Genomic DNA, 13,615 nt, shown 5'->3' on the forward strand with positions numbered 1-13,615 from the left:
CTTCTTCTCCTCTTTCTCTGTTTGTGTCTGTGTGCTATCCCCCGGGCGTTTTGATTTCATCTCACAGTCTCAGAGTAATGAATATCTGTTGAACAGTTGTACTGGAATACTGTAAATAATATGTGTTTGCCTGTAAGAACCTTATCACCTGCTCCACTGCCCGTTTACCATCACAAGCATGATGAGATAGGCTTCTGACCACTGCCAGCCCACACATAGAGCTGCAACATGCACAGAGGTTGGACGTCAGTATCCAGAATGAAAGAGGAGCAATGAGGTCTTAAAAAGATTCTTCACCATAACCAACACAGTCAATGGGTGATGTTTTATTCCAAAAAATTAGAAAGAAAGAAAAAGGATGAGAGAGAAACAGGACCATTGTTTGTTAGGTTGATAAGTAGAACTTTCTCTACTCACTGCAGGTTAGAATAATGTTTGCGTTTCACTCTAAACTATTGAACGTCACTTCCTGTCGAACAGACTTCTGCAGAGTTTCTGCTGTATCCATGTCCATACCTGAATGGACTTTAGGCGATCAATTGTACTTCAGTCAGAGGTATTGGACTAATTGTCTCTGCTGCAGCTCAAACTTTCGATTTAATAAGACACATGCTTCTTTACACACAAATTGAGGTTTAAATGCTACATATATTAGAAAACCAATGTTGATTGGCTAAGAGCACAGTAAAAAACATAGGCAGTATTCACCCATGGTCAGGCAGCATGTCATTGAGAGCATATCTTCCTGGTTGATCTGTTAGCGTACGATCCCCTGGGTCTCCGCTGATGTCCCTCTGACACTATCTGCTGCACAGCAGGCAGACGAGCACACTACATGACTAGGAAATCAACCAGGAGAGACTGTTTTTACCCAGGATAACATCTATATGTTACTTTGCAAGCAACCATACCATTCAGCAACTGCTATTCAGCACTGCATCCTATTCACTCACAGCCCACAAAGGATCAGAGACACACAGTGTGTGACACATGCATGGAGCTGAATGTGAGACTCATTAGATGCAGCGGCAGTACTACTGTGTACAGGCACGAGTATTAAGGTAGACAACCGAGCTGACATGTAGCAGCAGTAAAATGAATTGCAATAACAGAAAGTCGTCTGCAGATTCACCACAGAAACTTCTGTGTGTCTTCTTTTAAAAAACCAAGAACACTAATTCTAGACAGAGTCAGAATAAAAGCGGTTTTCTCATTTCCAAACACAGACTATTGATTTGGCCATCTGCCATGACAGTGTAGCTCACAGATTTTATTAGCAGTAAGTAGCAAGATAATTAAGCCAACATGAGCATCATGATTTATCCCAGGCAAAAAGTAAGCACCATTAGCAGCTGATTCATTTGGAAGATGTAGAAATAAGAAAACTGAATGGTTCTGTATTGCAGTTTACAGCAGGTTGGTCCTAGTAATATGTAGACTGTCAGATCAGAGTTATTTCCTTATAACATAATATTGTTACAGAACTCATAGAATTGTACCATGTGACCATCTAAGCAATGTCTAAATATAACCAATGGTTAGATTTATTATTGTTTGTCATTTCAAAAAATGATTATTTTAGATGACTAACCACTGTATTTGGCAATGGTTTCACATCTGTTCCTGGTCTCTCTCTCTTTCTCCCATCTCCTCTTCTCTCCCCATTTCTCCACCCACCTCTCCTTTCTTCCAGGGGCGTCAGCTGCACAGTATCTGTGTGTATCTGACGGTGTCAGGTGAAGTTCAATTTAAATATTTCAGCCCAGAGACTGCAGCAAAATGGTTCTAAACACTTTTTGAGATTAAATGTACCCCTAAATAATATCAGTAAATAAAGTCAGTCAGACAAATATGAACTCCCTTTTTATTTAGAAAGTGCTTTAAAAAGTATTAAAGACTGTTACTGTTAGTACAAGTGTGCTGTAATTTACAAAATATGGTTTCAATTAATAAATCAGACTACAACAGTAAGTGTATGACAGTGGTCAGTGCTCTCCACACATGGTTTGACATTTACGCAGTTTAGACTTGTGTGCTGCACCTAAGGCTTAAAAAGACTAACTCTGATTACAGCCTTGACTGTATCACTTCTGCTGAAGTGTGTGTGTGGATGTGTGTGTGTGTGTGTGTGCGTGTCTGCTTGTCTCTGTCCCTCTTCACACTCGAACTGATAATCACATGTATTTAGTTATTAATCGATGATGTCGGATCATGACTCCGGATCATTTCTGTCACTTTAGCCCTGATGTGCTGACTGTGAGCATCACGTCACGCCTCGTGTTGTGTAGCAGGTTTAAACATGTGTCTCATAAACTCTAGAGAGAATCAAACAAACACAAAGTAAACGTCAGAACTGTACGTGTCCTAATAACTTTTGATGAGTGATGGTGTTTATTGTTAAAGTGAGCGCAGGTCAGAGGAGGAGTGAGGAGGTAGCAGACTCCGACAGAGACTCTGACACAGGATGACCGGACCTTTAATGTGCATCTGTCCTGATCCTGAAGCAGAATTGGGACATCGCTAAAACAATGAATGTAGCATGAATTGATTATGTTCAGTCACTGCATCGCTGCAGAGTTGTCCAAGTCCTCATCACAATTCATCCAAGAATCGAGACATTTCCACAACTCTGGTTGATGCACACGTGAAAGTGGCAATTATTCGGGGCTAAAGAAAAGATTATGCCCAAAACCAGGCGACGCCCCTGCTCTCTTCCTCCATTTCTCTCCTTCTCCCCTACCCGGGTTTTTTCTCTCCACTGTCACCAGCGCTTGCTCGTTGTGGGAACTGTTTTGTATATTAGTAAAGTGCCCTGGGATGTTGTATGTTGTGATTTGGTGCAATACAAATATAATTGAATTTAATTTAAATTGGCAAAAGTAACACTGTCTTAGGTAAGGTTTGCTAAGTTTAATTGCTGGAACATAAACCCTAAATTCAGTGAAGAGCAAGCAGCCGTGACCATTCAGCTTTGAAACTTTTTGGAAGTACATGGCTTTTTCATACAGTAAATATAGTTAAAATGCTAATGTTTCTGGCCTTCAAAGTTATGCTGGTTCAAGTTACTTCTGTAGGTAGAAAATTATTTTAAAATCCTTTTTAAAACTCACAATGCTTCAGCATGTGAAGTGATACAGATCTTGTCAGGTCTACCGTGCACTGAATGGTTGAGGGGTTTACAGAATGGTCTGTTACAAAAGTGCACACATGCTCAAATTTCCCAGAAAGGACGAAGTAAAAAAAAAAAACGGGGAGGAATTGTAATAATTCTTGAGGATTATTAATTGGATGTTTTGTCCTAGATCTGCTGTACTTAGTCACGCCAACACTTGGCTCAAGTCTAGAGACTAGTATCTCAACCTTCCAAATGCAGCCAGATTTCTAGGAGCCTCTCCATTGAAAGCATTCATTATTTATTATTTTTTACAAACTCAAGAGGTTAATGTTGCTTGTTCCTCACAATGCTGAGAGTTCAGCGTGCCTTTGAGTGTTGGGGAGCCAAGTTCTAAGAGTTAAAGAAATTACCTTTAGAAAAACGAGTGCAGGAGCCACAACCAGTTTCCCCCAAGCATGTTCCAGTAATTGCAACTGATCCAAATTAAAGCATACCTTGGTGGATGCAGCATGGTTTCCTATTGGTGCTCCATGACCCCGTCATGTCCATCTTTGACGACCGTCCCTTTCAAACACATGTAAACTGTCTATCTCATCTCTAACCAACACTCATCCCTTTGTGAATCAGCATGTTTATTCATGACATGACTCTCACTGTGGCACATCAAGAGGCTGCAGGAGGAAGAGTGGCAGGGGGCTGTGAATTTCCACGCTGACAACATGTCAAAGGCAGACAGACTCAAAGGAATAAAAAATGCCCAAATTCACTTGCTGTACACCGCTCGGGATCGTGATGTGAAATGAACAATCAGGGCATTATACTTGATATGTGCAGCGACGGTACATACAAATCACCTCATCCAGGTGACGGCTGGAGCACTACACATTTCAGAGAAATAAACACGCTCTGTTCTCCGTTGCTGATTCGCAGAGACAAGCCGAGCTAAAAAGACAAGGCATATCAAAAGACACGCTGAGCCACAATGTCACATCTTGTAGGAAAATATGGCAAAACCCCGGGACTCTACTGCCTGTGGCAGTGCATGCTATCTGTAGCTTAAAGCCATGAAGTCTTGTCTTAATTTGCCAAAAGAGGGCAGAGCAGCAGAGAGAGGCCATATGACTCATGGAGGGTTTCCACCTCCTGCCTCTGAGCTGATCCTGTGTTTGAACACGAAGAGCAGAGGAAATACTTCTACTTCTCTAAAGCTAATGGGGCCCAAGGTTAGACATGCTGAATAAGTAATATGTGGAAAGTAACACCAGCGTGGCCAAGGAGTGTCTTCTAAGCTGCTATACATAATTCAGTCCAAAAAGGGAAAAGCGTCTCTTTTCTGCAGCAGAAGGTGCTGTCAGGTTGTTGTTATTCAGCTAAGTTTGGCAGTGGCACTGAGATGTATTCTCTTCTTTTTTTAACAAAGGGAAACTTGGATTGTAAATTTCAATCTCTGAAAAAGAGGGCAGTTGAGGATAAAAGAATCTGCCTGAGTCTGTGTGTGCCTCTGTGTGTGTGTGTGTGTGTGTGTGTGTGTGTGTGTGTGTGTGTGTGTGTGTGTGGGTGTGGGGGTGCGTGCGTGCATGCCTGCCTCAATGTGTGCAGATGTGCGTGTGGCTGTGCGTGTGCACATACAGTGCATATGTCAGAATAATAATACGATTTTGCACTAACTATAAATTTCTCTTTCTCCTGTGACTCTCACACTCGGCTGTGACATTATTGTAAATCCTTCAGTAGAGATACAGTAGCACTACATCAGACTTGGAGAGTTGACTGTCCCCCTCGTAGCCCCAAACACCCCACCACTCTCTCTCTCTCACACACACACACACACACACACACACACACACACACACAAAATGAGAGTGGGTAAGACTCCGGAATTACTGAGCTGTGAGGCTATTTGAATTTAGAGCATGTCTAATCTGTATATCACAAAAAAATATGAACCAACGCCCTCACATACACACAGAGTAGGCAGTTTGCAAGTGTACAAACATACACATACACACACTCTGGCACACTTTTATGCACAAACACTCAAACAAGGAAGGCATGGCAGAGTATCTAACAAATGCCAGTGGGCTGTCTGAGGAGTGATTTGTTGAAAATCCCACTGTTAATGGACCATAGATCTTTAAAATATTTGCACTGAGGCGTATGGGCATCGGTGCTCTGCTCCAAAGAGGCTGGAGAAAGAGAAGAAAAGTCTTCAAATATCATCACCAGCCACAGCCCTAAACTTAATAGGCTCTTAATCCATCCATCATACGCACATAATCCTGGATCTAAATGCCTTCATAGGTTGAAGGCCTGGACTTCTGCACAGCGATAAATTTGAGTGGACAGTTAGGACCAGTGTGATTAGACTCCAAACTTTAAGGTCTGGCACAGGTACATATATTAAAGGGCCAAAGTAAAGAGAGAAGTCTCTTGACATGAGCCTTCAGGTCAGGACTGTGGTGTGTGGGCGGCAAGAGTGATATTCAGTCCATCAAATGTCCTGGAGTCTCATATTCTCGGGAAAGCCTCCTCTTTAGTCACAACCAGTGAACATCCTCAACACTGTGTAATCTTCAGCTCCCCCATGACCCAACAGAGAAACACATTCTTCATCAAACTATGTGTATTTTTGACATAAAGTGAGTTCTGTATTGCCAGGGGGTTTATCTTGTCATTCACAGCGTGTGAGCAGTGTGTCAGCAGGCTTACAGCTGACTTCTTCCAACAGTGTAGAATTTGAATAGAGGTGCACTGATAGAGAAATGTTAAAACTAGCAGGAATACAGAGTCAGACACCAGCACTGTCTTAATGTTGAAGCATCAGCCGTCAAATCTATGATTATCTGCTTTGTCAACTTTCAGTTCAACCAATCACGATCTCCTGCTAATAAATGCCTCTGTGACTGTAATCTCTAGCCATTTTCAGCAGCTCTCATAGGACGAGCTGAGTAGCCAGTCGCTGTGCCCGTGGTATTTTGGCACAATATAATTTGCATTCAGCTGACTAATCAGGGTTCAGTCAGCAGAGTCACAGAGCGCTCGCTGCTCCCACACGCCTCACTGAGTGCAGCAGTAAACAAGCAATGCCAATTGTTTAATTTTAGCTTTTACTCATGTCGGGTAGCCTAACAGTGTTACTGCAAATAAGGGCATAATATAATGTGTACTGATATTGATAAATGTGTATGTATTTATGGGAGCTGTTTACACAGATATTCAAAACAACACTTTTATTTTTACAGATTTTTTTCCACCTCTCCTCTCAGTCGTAACGTCACCAAACTGCACAACTTGACACAGCTGGATGTTTCCATGTTTTCGCTTCCAAGAGTTTATTGAATTATCAAAAGCGGAATGATTTGTTATTGTTTGTTGTTCCACAGATACCAGATTCAAAAATTTGAATCACATGCTTGACGTGTATTGCACGGAAAGAGCTCTAACAGAAATATATACAGACACATCTTTCAACACTGAGCTTAAATCAAACAAGGTTTGTAGAAATCTGATCTGAGGCTCGGGTCTGTACCGATCAATACACAGAATATCTGATATCATATCTGAGTCCTTCCAAACTGCTGTCAGATCCATCAGTGCTACATGATAATGTTCAGAATCATGAGAGTAACTTTCGTGCTCTGTGAGGCAGTGGCATGAGGTGACTTGTACACATAGACAAGCAGAGGAGCTGTTAACTGGACTCTTAGCTTTGATTAACTGACAATCAGCCTGAACATCACATTAAACTGCTAACTTCTAATTCTCTGCTCCAGTCACATCTACACACACAACTAAACTATCTGCACAACTTGTGGAACAATATTCACTTGCAAATTCCTCAAACTTCCTGGTGATCTTGCACAGAAATAATAAATCAGTGTCAATCACTCGTTCACCTGCTGCTGCCACTCAACACTGAGGAAGAAAAGACTGTCATTTTCGCGTCACCCTGACAACCACTCAGTCTGTAGCCAGTCCTACGTAAGAGACCCCAGGTTTGATCCTCAAGATCAAGCTGCTCTCCCCTCCAGGCTTTGTCAACAGGACACGGTCGCACCCACGAAAATGACAGAAACGATAGATGCAGCGGCAGGAAGTCAAGCTAGCTTCCTGAGACAATAACCAACTGCTGCCACAAGAGGGCGTAAATTATAAATCAATGCAAGCAGACACAATGAGATCCTTTCTGAGACACAGCACTGTTCTGAGACCAGATGTAAGGAGACATATCACTTCTGCTTAAGTATCATTCAATTGATGTCTGTTTTTAGATTTAACAGGTCAAGCACTGCACGACTTGCTAACTCTCATCAAATCAAATCAAATATACTTTATTGTCCCCATGGTAACATTTGTCTTGACGGCACACCACTGGTCTGAGAAGCCACCGTATTAATTAAGGACCAGAGCAAACAAGAGCCAAGTTTGTACATACTGGGAATCAGTTTTAAAGGAGCCATTTGAGTCCTGATTCTGAAGTTGCAGCTCATAAACATTTTGACAATTCAGTAACTGGAGCCACCAACTCAAACCTGGTTGTTATAAAATTGTCATAAAATGTTCAACCATCAGGTGTTGAGGCATCAATGATTCTTAAATATAATAAAATACATTATGGTACGCGGGGAAGTTTAATTGTAAATAAAATAAATAACAGCTTTAATTTCTCAAGTGTGTTAAGTGCACTCCTCATGACATTTGCAAAGTCATATTTCTTGAGCCTGTTTGCTTCTTACCAGTCTTCCTCTTCACTGCCTTTGTTGGTACATTGCTATGTTTAATGGAGCATCACCGCACCAAACCGTTGATTAATGGGACAACATAAAACCAAAGGCAGAATGTCTTTGGTTTCACACCCAAGTGCTCGAAAGTTTGCAGAAACAACAATTCAGCAGGTAGCTTTAAATTCACTGTAAAGAATAAAATGAAATGTAAACACTGCTCAGCGCTGTGTGAAGAGTCGGGACGTTTTGAATCCACAGCCGTGGTCACAGGATATTCCAGTGATTCATTATTGTGCCTCCATCATGTTTGAGGACTCACCAGAGACAAAATCTGAATCAGAGCAGCAGAGGATCTTATGTCCTATATTAGCCTCTGCTATGGGTCAAGTTCCAAAAACATTGGCTCCTACATTACCCATGATGCAACCAGGGGCATCATTTTGCGTGACCCTGTGTCAATCATGTGGTGTATGGTGGGATAGGATTTGAATATTCCAGGAATCCGAGCCTGGTTCTTTTCCTGGAAACTGAGCTTGTATTGACTCACTTTATTCTTTTACCAGTTGAAAGTAACAGAGCCTTTGTACACAACCAGAGGGCACAAATATCTATCATATGTAAATATCATCCACTCCTCACAAGAAGCATTTCTCTAAACCCTGATTCTCCCCCATGTCCAAGGACAGACTGCATTGTTGTTCATACTTATCAGGAATGATCAACATCCCCATCAGAAATGCCATTTTCTCAGAGTTGCTATGGCAACAGGCTGTGCAACTTCCACGGTGGAACTTGTGAGCAGCACAGAATATTAATTCAGCTCTGCACGTTAACATGTTTGTCATCAGCTGCAGCAGAACGGTATTTGGTTTATGGTGTATGGGTTAATGAACAGACATATGGTTGTAGTATGGGGGGAAAAACAAAGCTGATAGTCTCCATGGAAATGTCAGACATGTTGCTCAACAGGCCTATCAGCCGTGGGTGAGAGATGCAGGCAGCGCTGTGTGTCTGCCTGCACTCTGCTTGTTTACAGTATAACAGCAGCCATTTACTCTTCACTTTTCGGTCATGTGTTTGTTCTCAGGAAATGTGGTGATAATAAGATGGAAAAACAAATTTTCACCTCCGCTTATATTTCCTGTTTTATGATGTGTCCGTCATGTATGATGATACAATTCTTATATATCTAACTATAAATGCAGACATCTCTCTATGTCTGTATTTTCATTTTCTTTATTCGCAACATCTTTGTCGTGGCATCCTGCACATCTAGTCACAAATGTTGTTATATACTGGGTGCCATGAAGGTGCTACAGCAGGTTGTGTAACACAGTTCAGAATGTATAGAAACATAATATACAATACGCTACACTGAAGGACAAGGTGACATTCATTGTCTCTATAGATAGCAAGATAAAAGTATGTATTACTTTTTTTATTTCACCTTATCTCAGAACTATAGAGTGCATATGATTGAATGTGAAGATGAATGTGGGTTTTATAAGTGATTGGGTCATCAGGTACAGTATGTAGGAAATGGTGCTGAAATACTTCACACATATACTGATTTTACCTTGTGGCGGTTCTATCTAATAAATGCATTCCATAAAGAGAAGTCAAACTTATATGAATTAGAGGAGACTCAGTCACTGTTGGGCTAAAGGTCTCAGTTAGCTTCCATCCTCGCAGCAATGTCCTGAAGACCCTTTGATCGACAGGTCAGCGGCCGAGGGGCAGTACCTGGGGGCTCCAGAAGCCAGGGATTGGATATGAGCTCTTTCTGTGCATCCTAATAAGACGCTGCCTTCCAGAGGAACTGGACTCAGTCCGAGGTTAATCTAGATGTCAGCACCTGCCAACTGTGCAGTGGATTGCTGTGGGGTGACGTCCCCCGTCTTCCCATCCGCTGTGGAAACTTAATGCAGCATCTGATTCCTCGCTCCCTCCAGGAGAAAGTGAAGAGGATGGTATTTCAGCGCTGCCATGCATGACTGTTCCTCCTGGCACCGGCTGCTAACCTGCTTACCTGCTTGCATGGCTGCTTCCTGTGCACCGTGGCCACAGTGCCAACCTCCTCTTTGACATAACCAGAAGCAGTTGAAAGTGAAAAACAGCATCAGCATCAACAACTGTTGTCATTGTTTCATTTCTAATGAAAAACATTAAACAAATACAGACATAGGGAAGCAGGAGCGTGGCAGGTTAACATCTCTCTGAGTCGAGTTTCGATGTTCTCCCCGTGTCTGCATGGGTTCTCTCTGGGTTCTCAATTTGCCTCATAGAACTTAACAAGGTGCAACATCCTCTGCCCTTCAACCTCAACAAGAGTGAGGAAACACTAGGAAATAAAGCCCCTGTAGCAGGAAAATGAGGACATCAACACAATGGAGAGATGTGATGTGATCAATGGTTAAAGGGATGAAGGGAGTAGCAATGACCGTTATAATGATACCAGTAATGGTAGCTCATGTTAGAAGACATATTGTTTATCCAAGCAATCTAGTTGTATAAGCGGAATAGTATTCTGGATTATATGCACATGCTACTTTTGCCGTCCAAATAACATCTAGTTTGTGCACCATTTATATTCCTCTTGGGAATGAAATATTCCCTGGTTGGATATTTTTGATCCACAACAGAATAAATGATATTAAATTGTATGGATTATAACTTAACTAAAATAACTCTATTAGAGTTAGACTGATGGTCAACATACCATCAGACATCCATAAGCACATTGTTTATTTTTTTGATTTCTAACATTTCCTTCTTCTTTCTGTGACTCACAGCACATTCTGAGTAGAAGACACACAAAAGAAGCAAAGTGCTTTTATGAACCAGACTCCATGAAATTACACGAAAATTACAGTGAGGTTTTTGGAAACTGTGCCTTAATTGCAGCTTTATTCTGTACGGGGGGTCAATTTTAAATGATACTGAAAAACAACCCAATGTACCAAATGATCAATTATCGTCTTTCTTTGCTCAATGTCTATATCTTGCTGCTTTTTAAAACTGGTTTGGTATTCTAATCAGCGTAGACATTTGCCCTCTAGACTACGGCCACCCTTTAGTTTTCCTTTTAGTTATAATGAGTGAATTCTCTCTCATAGAACACAAGCCGTTAATGTGCAGCCTGAAAAAGCAGCAGAGACACTTTAAATACTGTGAATATGATGGTTTGTCCGAAGTGTAGCAGCTCAGTGAGAGAGGCTAAACCACAGCATCATCAGTGACTATCACCGGTCTGACCCTGAACAATTACCCTGACCAAACAGCATATTTAGGAGGCACCTGAAGTCACAGAATCTCATTTCAGTGGTATTTGTCACCCGCTCCCCAACGGCGGAGTCACTTAACCCCCAGGAACCCTGTGAATCTCGTCTCCCCCCCTCCCGTCACCCTCTCTTGTCTAATCCTCCCCGCACACCACCTCTTTTGCATTTTGTCAAAATTCATTTATTTTCTCTGCAGATCAACCTAATTAGAAAGAAGGCTGCTGGTGAAAATATGTCTTTATTGCTGTCATCATCAATATCACACTCCTTATCTGGGTCACTGCGCACTGATTGGCTGCATGGCAAATGGAGTGGAAATTTTCCATTTTGTTCGAGGCCTTTCATGTTTCAAACGCACGCCCACTGGGGAAACGATGTGCACGTTGGCGGGGGTAAACAGTTAACAGGTCTCTGTTTCCCACCAATACCTTGTTGTGGAGAGAAAAGAAAGGAAAGAGATGCAGAAATAGAAATTAGGCGAGCTAGAGGTTAGGCCGTCGTCTGGGGACTGAAGACTATTCAATCACACTTGATAAGAAAGCCTTGGGGATTAGTCAAAGGCAAAGTCTCCCTGGGTGGTGAGAACGCTGCTCTGGGTTCAGGTACTCAGAAAAAAAACCCACACACAGTGTTTACAGTGTGATAGCACCAGAGACTGCTGTGAGGGAGAACAGAAGATTATGATTCCTCAACTCATCTGACGGAAGAAACATTTTTGATCAAATAGCAGTGGGCAATTTTGCATTCAAGGTCAGTACATTTGCTTGCGTATGTGCGGGTATGAAAACAGTGCGGTATTAGGATTATATAATGAGCTTCGGAGAGGCTTCTCCTTTTGTTTGTACAGCCTCTCCCTCACAAATGAGCGCACCTCCTCGTCTTTGCACCAAAGAGCAGACGCAGTTAATCCTTAGCCTCCATTTCCTGTCCTTGTGTTTTCTATAAAGCCGCCACCGTTATTGATGATGTTCAGTGTGAGTTTATCCAAGGCGAGCTGACACAGCTGAATACAGTTCAGGATTGTTTTGACCAAAGACAACAGAGTGTCGCTTGAGGAGTGATTCACTTCCATGGACGTATTTTATGTCCTTAAAACCTGGATAAGAGTGATTCAGCAGGAGATTCTCTGCACAGAAACCTCCGGAGCATTCAGATGACGGGTGGAGCATCAGGCAGACGCAGATTGTATCGTATTCATTCTGCTGCGGAGATCACGTGTTTTTGTTTACAGCACACCGACACTAGTGTTGGTTATTATCACACTTATCATCATATCAACACAACGTACGGTATTCACTGAAAATACAGTCTACAGCAGAAGTGTTCACATCACAAGCATGAGGGAGGCTGTTCACTGAAGTAAGCAGCTGGTTTGTATGAGAACCAAACACTAATCATCAATCATCAAACATCACAAAAAAAAGCACCAGTAGTTGCTTGTGTTAAATGTCACAGTGGGACACGTTTCTGTTTGTGGTCTACATCAGGGGCTGTTCAAAATATTTTGGGACCCCCCTCAGACAAAATCAAGCCAGCTGTGCAGAAACCTGTCACAACCAGCAGTAATCACGTTGTTCTGTGGGCTACATGTTGAGCCTGTTGTTTTTTTGTTTTTTTACTACATCTGTTGGCAAATTTGGCAAATTAGCACAGTTGAGGTCGGCTGATTTAGATATCATTTGCTCCTGTTCACACTGTATTCATGTATGTACAGCCCACTGTCACTGGATTGCATGTATCCTGAAATAGGTTTGAATATATGTTGATTCTTAGGGAAGTTCTAAGGAGCATCTTTTTCCGATACTTTCTAAACAGCTTTATGTATGTATGTCCACTGTGTCTGCGTGTTCCAATTTGTCCAAATTAAGAGAGAAGATCTTGATTGTTCATGTAAACTGCAGCAGTCAGGCACTGCAATGTGTTAAAGCTTTCAGCTGCTTCTGATCCAACCACTGACCATGTCAATAATTTGACAAACTCTTCAGGTTAAACTGCAGTCACTAAATTCCTCTTGTATTTGGATGACCAGCATGCACCTGTCCTTTTCACCTCCTGCAGTAAGTCTATCTCCCGCCTCCCCCCCCCCCACACACACACGTCCATCCCTAAAAAACCTCTCATCTACATTAACCTATTCTGTAGTTGCACAGTAAAACCAAAGCCTCTCTACACTGATCACTGTAATTATGGTTTCCTCATTATGATTAATTTACTAATTGTAATTGGTGACACACGCATGTTCAGGTGTGGATGATGTTGTTTTTAACCCTGTGTTCAGCTGCTGCCAATGAAACAAATGATGGAGCGTGTTCACGTTTGCTTCAGCAGTAATAACAGAGTTGGTCTGAGCAGTGTCACAAAGTGTTGAACACAGTTTGCTCTAAGTTAAGAGTTACATCATTTCCCTAGTGACATCCTTTCTTCTTCCGGGCTTAATAATTACCTGGATCTGTCTTACATTGTTATTATAAATGAGTGTAGGTATAGTGAAGTGA

The sequence above is a fragment of the Hippoglossus hippoglossus genome, chromosome 3, assembly GCF_009819705.1.
Source record: "Hippoglossus hippoglossus isolate fHipHip1 chromosome 3, fHipHip1.pri, whole genome shotgun sequence".
NCBI lineage: Eukaryota > Metazoa > Chordata > Actinopteri > Pleuronectiformes > Pleuronectidae > Hippoglossus > Hippoglossus hippoglossus.